The sequence below is a fragment of the Myotis lucifugus genome, unplaced genomic scaffold (assembly GCF_000147115.1).
Source record: "Myotis lucifugus unplaced genomic scaffold, Myoluc2.0 scaffold_99, whole genome shotgun sequence".
NCBI lineage: Eukaryota > Metazoa > Chordata > Mammalia > Chiroptera > Vespertilionidae > Myotis > Myotis lucifugus.
The window spans coordinates 3654518-3663714 of record NW_005871147.1 but is presented as its reverse complement, the minus strand read 5'-3'; positions in this window follow the sequence as shown (position 1 = coordinate 3663714).

The window sequence follows — 9197 nt, the reverse complement described above, 5'->3', positions numbered from 1 at the left end:
CTCCTTAACCTGGACCAATCAGCGCGCAGCATTTACTGGCAGACAAAAGCAACAGATTGATCCTGCTTACCGTTCCAGGCCCAATCAGTAGAACGTCGATACACTCGATGTGCACCCAGTAACTGCACCAGGTTTTCCCTGATTGGGTCACATCGTGGAAGAACTTGTCAGTAGCCCTGTCCGCCCATACACGGCAGGGGGACTTGGAACAAGTCATCGGCACTCTCCAGTTCCGTTGCCCCACATTTCCTTTCCTGGTGTGGACTTTCTGACTCTTGCACAGGCTTTGGGTTCTCCCCGCACAAGTCATTTGCTTATCTCTAGAAAACGAGAAGTCCAGCCATTGGTCAAACCTCTGTCAGATCACGAGACACACACATGCCCTTCCCAGCCTAGGCCAGTGGCCGGCAAACTCATTAGTCAACAGAGCCAAATATCAACAGGACAACGATTGAAATTTCTTTTGAGAGCCAAATGTTTTAAACTTAAACTATATAGGTAGGTACATTGTTATTAACTTAATTAGGGTACTCCTAAGGCTTAGGAAGAGCCACACTCAAGGGGCCAAAGAGCCGCAGTTTGCCGATCACTGGCCTAGGCCATTTTTCTCACGGGAAAGAAAGATGAGGCTTGGTCACTGACAAACGTTTATTGAATCTAACTGTGAGTCCTGCTATGAGCAGATGCTGGGCTGGGACACCCAGGGATTATCAAAGGTTGTCTCTGGCCTCTGGGAGCTTAGGGCTTAGAGTGAAGGAAGGAGAGGGAGGTGGGAAGGAAGATACTCAATTTTAGAGTCATGCTGACACTAGCCTGCACTTGCATGACCCTAAGAGTGAGTGCCTCCTTAAATTTTGCACCCTTGGTTTCTCACTCACCTCACCCTAGTCCCAGCCCAGGGTGGGGCAGATTAACCAGGTAAGAGAAGAGTGACTTCTGGCCCAAAGGTGGGAATCCTGTCCTACTGAGTCCAGATAGGTGAGCTCTGATGAGCCTTGAATGCCACCTCAGGCTTTAGGAATAGACAAATTCACACTTTATTGGGACCCCCCCCCTCTTCCTCAAAGCCCTGAGCATAGCCCCATGTGAGTGGTGCCCTTACCCTAAGTGCTTCCCCCTTGTGTTGGCTCATCAGCCCTCAGGATCCCATACAAGGGTCCCCCATGACTTTCAAAATCTGTGGGAATGCATCTGCTACAACCAAGGCAGCCATTCTAATCTTAGCTCAAACCCCTCCCTGGCTGTGTGACTTGGAAACATTTGATTATCCTCTCTGAGCTCCCTCATCTATTAGATATCCAGACCTATATTCCCTATCTGTTGTGAGGCAAAGAGGAGACCATGTATTAAAAGGTTTATAAAAAATATATATAAAAATTAAAAAATAAAAATAAAAAATAAAAGGTTTATAATCTGAAGCACTACAAAGAGTTATTTCCATGATATCTAAAACATTTCTGTAACTCTCCTGGAGCTCCAGCCCAGACCCCATGAGCACAGGTCCCAGGCCCCAAGTCCCGGGTTTCTGCCGTCAGCCTCTGAGCTGTGCTGGCCCTGGGTGTGACTATCCATCCTTCCTTTGGCCGTGCCAGGCTGTCCGGAGGACGCTGTCCAGTCCTCAGTGCTGAACCGTCAGGTCCCCCCCTGGCTGCCTCCCTGCACTACTGTCCCTACCTCCAGCCTCCAACCAGGTGCCCGGGCAAAATCCAAGATGCATCCACAATGACCCAATAATCTGCAGTGTTCTTTGCATTCCTCAACAATTGTGGGTACCGCTGGTTTCGATCAGAAGTATCCCAGCAGGTCTGTGCTTACCTGGGAAGGCCAGGGAGAAGGTGACTTGCCACACCACCCTTGAATCCCGTGCCCTGTCTGGCACCGGTAGAAATTCGCCCATTATGGACATCACCACTGCCCTCTCCAAACTTTTCTTGTGAATTGTGTTTGGAGGCTGAGGCCACAGAAAGTTTCCACAATTTTTAGGGGTTCAACCCCACCCCACCCACATCCAAACCACACTGAATCCCCTAACTCCGGGTCCAGGAATGGTGATTCCAGAAAAAAAAAAAAAAATTCCTGGGATTCCTCCCAGGCACTTCTACGCAGAAAAAAAACACACAAAACCCTCCCTCCCCTCTGGGAGACCCCCAGCTTCCATGGACAGCCTCACCCCTCCTGCTCCAAGGTCCAGGACAGAAGGTGGCTCAGCTGTGATGGCGATGAAATTGAGGAACATCAAGAAGCCACGGAAGACCAGCCCAACTCCTCTGGGCAGTGGCTAGTTCCGAGAAGAATGACAGGTCTGACTCCAGGCCCAGCAATGTCCGCACTGACGCGGACGCCCATGGTGGCCCTGGCTCCCCTGGACCTCCACCGTGCCCATCCTAGCAACTGTCTCGCGCCTCCTTAGCGTCAGACTGAGCAGTGCCCACATGGAGAGGCGAGGTAATAACCTGGCGCAATGGTTTTCAGAGCTACGGGCCCTGGCAGGCGCTGTCCAGCGCATTTCAGACAAGCCAATCCTGGGGCTAACTCCTAAGACCCCGAGTCGCGAGGAGACGCCCAGGCCCGACGCCCATCACCGCCAGAGGGCGCTCCAGGTAGCGATCGGCCCTGGTGCAACAGCGCTCGCTCCAGACCTAACGGAGAAGACAAGGCTGTCTCACCTCGCAGGCAGGCAGGCGGGAGTTAAGTCCGGACCTGGGCCGCCGTACCTCGCACCTCGCCAAGTGGCGGGGAAAGAGCCGAAAGCGCGGCTAGGAAGCAGACGACCGACCGATGGGCAAGTGTGTCTGGACGAAAGCAAGGCCCACGCTAGCGAGGACTCCAAATGCAATTGGCTGTCCAGGGGCAGTTCCCCAGTGACTATCGCCCCATGCTCCTTGTCAGCCCCAGAGGGTGGAGGCCACCTACATTAGTCTGACGAAAGTTTAATCTGGAGCTTTTGAGTTACTAACTAGGGCGTGAGCCCCAGCCTGACGCCCATCACCGCCAGAGGGCGCTCCAGGTAGCGATCGGCCCTGGTGACCAATCTAATCAGCCCACTAGGGCTACACATTGCCCTTATCAGAGTCCAGGGGTTGATAAGATCAGACTATTTGCGCTGCCTTGCTAAATCTCAGCTTCTCTCTGCAGTTCTAACACCTCTATTCCTGTCCCCCAGGATGGGGATTTCAGGTGACCAACTGCCATGTTCTCATCTGCCCCCCCTCCGTTTTCCCTCCCGTGTTCAGGTGTTCAAGTGAGTGAGGTTGCTGGTGGGAGTCAATAAAAGGAGGCCTGAGGTTCCAGTGGAGTGGTCCCAATAATTGATTCCCAGCTCTCTGCATGTTATAGCTGTGAAATGGTATCCGTTCCCCAACTCCAGACAATGACAGTCTGTCCTACAGTTAGACTTCAAAGAGAACTTCCAAACAATAAAAGGATAGAGAATAACTGCATTATCCACAGTCCCAGGAGAACTGGAAAGTACAAACAGTGCAGGTCACCATTGTTTCATGAACACACTCACCCTGCCACCCACAGCTCCACACTTTTTTTCCCTCACACTCTCTCCCACTTATAAGTCCACATAGATCTCCTTAGGACAAACAGAGATCAAAGGAATCAGGACTTCCCAACCAGATTCTCCTAGAAGCTTCGAAGGGTCCCATGTGGTGCGGGGCCCAGAATGGGGGTCCCCAAGCTAGGCAGACCCAGCTCTAAAGGTTCTGGGTCCAGCCTGGTGGTGTGTCTCAGTGGTTGAGTGTGGACCTATGATCCAAGAGGTCACAGTTCAATTCCTGGTCAGGGCACAGGACCGGATCCTGGGCTCCGTCCCCAGTAGGGGGTGTGCACGAGGCAGCCGATCAAGATTCTTTCTCATCGTTGATGTTTCTGTCTCTCCTTTCCCTTCTTCTCTGAAATCAATACAATATATTTTTAAAAATTAAAATTAAAAAGAGGTTTTGGGTCCAGAGGTCTTGGGGCGTGTACTGGTCACAGATAAGTCCCAACAGGCGGGTTGTGACCGGTCTTGAGCGGCCAGAATCAGGAGGGGGGGGGTGTTACACATAGACGCAGCCCTGCACCTCCTCCCGGCCCCACAAGGATCCCAACCTGTTAAGGATTCTCGCACCACCTGCGCTCGCCCTCTAGGGGCCAAAAATCGTCTCTATCTCTAACAGCCTTCCCTTCTTTGTCTGGTCAGACACCCCGAGAAGTTCTGGCAGGGGCCTCCCGCCTGCCCCGGAGGCGCTGTCCAGCCCGCGGTGCTGAAGCGCCCAGAGACCTGCCGCCAGAGAACAGACGGCAGTCCTAGCCTGCAGCTTCTATTGCTAACCCTGGCATCGTCCAGACTGGCCTATTAATTTGTACGGATGCTTGTCTGCCTCCGCAGGTTTAAACTGGAATTCCCCCAGAGATCCGAGCTTTCCTGAGGAGGCCCAGGAATGCTAGTGTTTGTCCAGGGGCCTGGAGGCTCAGGAAGTGGACAGTACTCAATTCCTGTGCGCCATTCTGGAAGCAGTAGGCCTTCACGCACGACAGGCATCTCCACTGCCCTCTTCACACTTGTTGTAGGAGTTGTATGGTTCCCCGCACAACTGGGGAGAGCCCCTCACTTTCCAGGAACTCAATTCTCCTTCCCACGTGCATCCAAACCAGCAGGGCCAGCTACCTGAAGGGGGGGGGGGGGGGGCGTAAGACCATCCCTGGGGTTCCTCTCATACACATTCCTTGCAGTAAAGATGCCTCCACTCTGGATGACCACCAATTTTCATGGATACCCACGACTGCTCTCCTCACCCAATGTCCAGGCAGGCAGGGGAGATCCGGGGTCCCCAGTGAAGGGCTCTGCAACTTGGAGTCTAGAGTCTTGCCCTTGAAGGAGTAAATGACATGGTTGCCCAGTGAATTTATCATAATCGTGACGGCAGTGATGTTGGGCAGCCTGAAGAAACTGGATAGAACTACTAGGGCAGAAACTAGTCCAGAAAAGAGGGGCCAGTCGGATGCCAGAAGGAGCAGACAGGTGGCTGCACTGGTGCCCAGGACCAAGCCCACACTGGACCTACCATGTCCTGTTGCCCCAGAACCCCATGGGTGACCATTATGGTAGCCCAGGGCCCAGTCATATCTCCTCAGCATCAGTCAAATCTCAGTTCAGATTGGGAGAGGGATGAGGTACAAGTGGAGGCAAAAGGGTGGATAGTGAGTCATGTTGCTTGACTCTTGAAGCCTGCTCCCTCTCCTGATCCAGGATGCCTGCTGGTGCAACCTGGATGAATGAAGACAGGCAGTGGTGCTCAGCCTGTGGAAGGAACACACCTGTGCGGGCAGGAGTGGGCAGTCCACCAGCAGTTGAAAAAGTCTAACTCCACCCCAACATGTGAGCCCCATACTGTGGCCCCCATGGCAACAGATTAATAACTAGTGTCACCCTGGGCATCATAGTGACCCCAAAAGGCAAAGTGGATATTAGCAAACCCATTAGGCAGATGGGAAGACAGAGGGTCAGAGAAGGCATGGGAAAGTGCTAACACCCCCCAAAGACAAACTTCTGGTGTTCAACTCACTCCAACATCCTCCTCCCTGTTCCTTGTTCTCCACTTCATTCATCCAGGACCTGGTGATAATGGAGGTCCCTTCTGTCAGACCCAAACAGCTCTGGTTACCATGGTAATTGATAAACAACCGCTCCAGGGTTCTCAACAACATAATCCTTCTGGGGGCGGGGGGACAGTCGGAGGGATCTTACTACCTTAGGGCCAACATGCCACCCTTTGGCTGGCCTGACACAAGCACATGAACACCACCCGGCGAGGAAAGGACTGCCAGTCAGACCCAGGGGACAGGTGGGGGCCTGAGGAAGTGCAGGTGCCTCCTCACCCGCTGGGCCTGCAGGCAATGAGCCAGAATGCTGCTTCAGCTTCTCATCACAGAGTTGAGCCACAGCTGTGCCATGCTGTTACTGGGGAAAAACATGAATCCAAATACACCCAGCAGGCCTGGCAGAATGAGGGAACCTGGGGGGCCACGGCAGGGGCCACCGGAAGAAGGCCAAGGTGGTAGCCCTCTCATCAGATCAAAAGATCGGCAGCCTGAGTGTCCACATACGAACCAGAAGAAACCCACCACTGGGGCACCCGGGATTGAGGCAGGAGAACATGAGTGTGATCCTAATGTGGTGACGCTGGGAAGCACGGAGAAGCCAGATGCAGCGCCTTGCAGCAGGGCCCAATTCAGAAAAGAGGGCACTGAGCAGCCGGAAGGCACACTGTGCTTCCCCGAACCCCGGGAGGGCCTGCTGCTCCTCAGCTCCTGCTCTGCCCCCGAGCATTCTTCCGAGGCCTTCTCCTGCCTTCCTGTCTTCAGTCTGGGGCACAGTGTGAAGCCCAGAGGGAGACCAGATACTAGTTGCCACCCAGTAGGTTCCAGGTGAGCTGAGCCTGCAGCAAGTGCCCAGTTGCCAGTGTCCAGCACGGCCAGGCACGGCTCCCAGCCCAGTCTGACCCCCGTGGCAACAGTGCGTGGGCTGGACTAGGTGCCCAGCCCACAGGGCCTCAGCAGCCACATGCCAAAGAGCTGGCTGTCTGGGGAGGGAGCAATGTGGTGCCCTGGGTTGCTAGCAAGGAAGCATTTCCTCTGAGAAAGCAGACCCTGAGCCAGCCCAGGGCTCCACAAGGGGCTGCTGGGCCATGGGCTGTCTGGAGCACCACTGTCTGGCTGCTTCTGGGCCAGCCCTGGGAGGGTGGACAGCCAGCCAGGAGACTGCACATCACCCACCCACCCTCACCCCGTCTCTGCTACAAAATGAAAATGCTAGGCCCTTGGTTCAAAAATCGTTAAGCATTTCAGAATATTAAACCAAGTGCAGCCCCTCTGAAACTTCACGAGTTTCACAGCCATGAAGCCCACCCATCCCATATAAGGCTCATTAAACTTGAACTGCACTTCAGGTTAACTTAGGGGTTACTTGCTATGGCAGAGCCACTGTCCCCCACCTCCTGGTTTGCCAGAATAAGAGAGAAGGCAGGGCCATTTGATCTCACCCTCCCACAGGACCTACGGAGGGGGGAAGTGAGCTATCTATGCAGACTTGCTAAATCTCAGACTCTTTCTGCAGCTCTGACACCCCCATCCTTCCCCAGGGCATGGGGGGGGGGCTGGGGTCACACCTGAAAGAAGTAGGTAAGGTGGGGTCGTTAGAGGAGTTTCTGACACATTCTCAGTGGCCTGTCTCCGTTTTCCTTCTGATACCTAAGAGATAGGAGTTCAGGTCTTAAAAGAGGTTGCATATGGTAGTAGTATCGGAAAGTCTCTGGGAGCGAGCTGAAATTCTGGGTATCAGGGATAGGGTGGACCTAAAGAGTTGCTTTCCAGTTCTCTGTTTGCTATTTTATTATCGTTAAATGATGCCCTCCCCACAACTGAAACACTAGGGAAGAAGGATGGACAGGAGGAAGACCTTCCAAACTGTCAATGGCCCTCAACTGTTGGGAGCGCGGGAGCAGCAGAGGGCGCCATTGTGCAAATACAATCCTGGGAGGAGGCGCCCACAGGCGCTCATTTTTCTCACACCCTCCCTGAGACAGGTTAGGAAGCCAGGACAAACGGAAAAGGGAAACTGCGACAGGAAGTTGGACAGCTAAGCAGTTTACAGCCATCGAGTAAATCACAAAATCTTATCTTCCCTAACCAAGGACACTGAGAGTAAATGGTTTACACTTCTCCCCAACGGAGGGTAGATAGCACAAATCATCCGACTCAGGGAGACAGATAACAGAAATCAAGTTAGTGCCATGTGTGCCAGCCACACCCAGGGACAGATGAAGTCAGGGGAATAAATCTCATTTTGGCACTTCAGCATAAAGCTGATGCAATATTCTACTGAAGTTCTCCCCTAAAATTCCTATCTTTAGAAAACAGATAAGAACCCTCAAGAAAAAGACCCAGCTCGGGCTCTCTCTGGGGCATGCCCACGCCTTTCTTCCCTCTCCTTTGTGCATCTCTACTTTTCTTTCCTAAACTCTTTTTTTTTTAATTAAATCTTTATTGTTCAAATTACATTTGTTCCTCTTTTTTTCCCCCCATAACTCCCCTCCTCCCAGTTCCCGCCCCACCCTCCGCCCTCACTCCCCACCCACTGTCCTCATCCATAGGTGCACGATTTTTGTCCAGTCTCTTCCCGCATCTCCCACTCCCCTTTCCCCCCCAAGAATAGTCAGTCCATTCCCTTTCTATGTCCCTGATTCATTATAATCACCAGTTCATTCTGTACATCAGATTATTTATTCACTTGATTCTTAGATTCACTTGTTGATAGATGCATGTTTGTTGTTCATAATTTGTATCTTTACCTTTTTCTTCTTCCTCTTCTTAAAGGATACCTTTCAGCATTTCGTATAATACTGGTTTAATGGTGATGAACTCCTTTAGCTTTTCCTTATCTGTGAAGCTCTTTATCTGACCTTCACTTCTGAATGATAGCTTTGCTGGATAAAGTACTCTTGTTTGTAGGTTCTTGGTATTCAGCACTTTGAATATTTCTTGCCATTCCCTTCTGGCCTGCAAAGTTTCTGTTGAGAAATCAGCTGACAGTCGTATGGGTATTCCCTTGTAGGTAATTGAGTCTCTTTCTCTTGCTGCTTTTAAGATTCTCTCTTTGTCTTTTGCTCTTGGCATTTTAATTATGATGTGTCTTGGTGTGGTCCTCTTTGGATTCCTTTTGTTTGGGGTTCTCTGCGCTTCCTGGACCTGTAAGTCTATTTCTTTCACCAGGTGGGGGAAGTTTTCTGCCATTATTTCTTCAAATAGGTTTTCAATATCTTGCTGTCTCTCATCTTCTGGCACCCCTATTATTCTGATGTTTGTATGCTTGAAGCTGTCCCAGAGGCTCCTTACACTATCTTTGTATTTTCGGGTTCTTTTTTTCATTTTGCTTTTCCGGTTGGGTGTTTTTTGCTTCTTCGAATTTCAAATCTTTGACTTGATTCTTGCGCTCCTCTGGTCTGCTATTGGGTGTCTGTATAATATTCTTTATTTCAGTCCGTGTATGCTTAATTTCTAGTTGGTTCTTTATCATAGCATCGAGGGTCTCATTAGTTTTCGTGAGGCTCTGCTCAAGTTTATAGCAAGCCCTCAAAATTGCGTTTTTTAGCTCTATATCCTCCATTTCTGTCATGTTTTTTTGTCTCCGCATTTTTTATGCTTCTTGG